This window comes from Myotis davidii, unplaced genomic scaffold (genome assembly GCF_000327345.1).
Source record: "Myotis davidii unplaced genomic scaffold, ASM32734v1 scaffold356, whole genome shotgun sequence".
NCBI lineage: Eukaryota > Metazoa > Chordata > Mammalia > Chiroptera > Vespertilionidae > Myotis > Myotis davidii.
The window spans coordinates 604,779-605,383 of record NW_006288188.1 but is presented as its reverse complement, the minus strand read 5'-3'; the positions used below and the strand labels follow the sequence as shown (position 1 = coordinate 605,383).

The 605-nt window shown below is 46.6% G+C and overlaps 1 protein-coding gene across 1 annotated transcript in view; it reads left to right on the top strand.

Annotated features, from left to right (window-relative positions):
• The window catches only part of MEPE (matrix extracellular phosphoglycoprotein), a 12,476-nt gene that overhangs the window by 5,578 nt on the left and 6,293 nt on the right, over positions 1-605 (top strand). The gene's annotated exons all lie outside the window — the stretch shown is intronic.

The window sequence follows — 605 nt, the reverse complement described above, 5'->3', positions numbered from 1 at the left end:
GTTTTCTCTCTTACACGACTGGCACCACCACGATGCCCATTTCCCCTTCAGCACGCACAGTCAGACACAAACCAGTCCCACCCATTGGCTCCTCTGGCCACTTCTGAGATAACAGGAATTTCAGAAATAAATAAGGAAATAAAAATACCAAGACTAAAAGAATTGGTATGCCCGTTGCTTCCATGGTGAGCTCGCTCCAGAATTCTCAGGTCTTCTTCTGCATGCTCTCCTGTGACACCTAAATTTTACCCTAAAAACTTGGAACAAGATCCTTGGGCCTATGTCTTTTCAGTTTCTGGACTTTCTCTTACCCCGCTCCACTCCCCCACCTCCCAACCCCCGGTACCCTCAAGATATTTCCACACTTTCATGTCAGATCAAGAGAAGCATTTTGTCCCAATCTGCAGGTTACCCTGTTTTCCTTTCCCTCAAAGAAATATCTGCCCAGGTGACTGGCACGATAAAGTCCCATCCTGAGGTATGGTGCCTCCCCTTCCATGCAGGGCCGTGGCTTTACTCTTGCAGGATTACCAGCGGCAGCCTATCTGAACTCACAAAGCCATTACTGAATTTTTTAAAATGTATTTTTATTGGGAGAGGGAAAG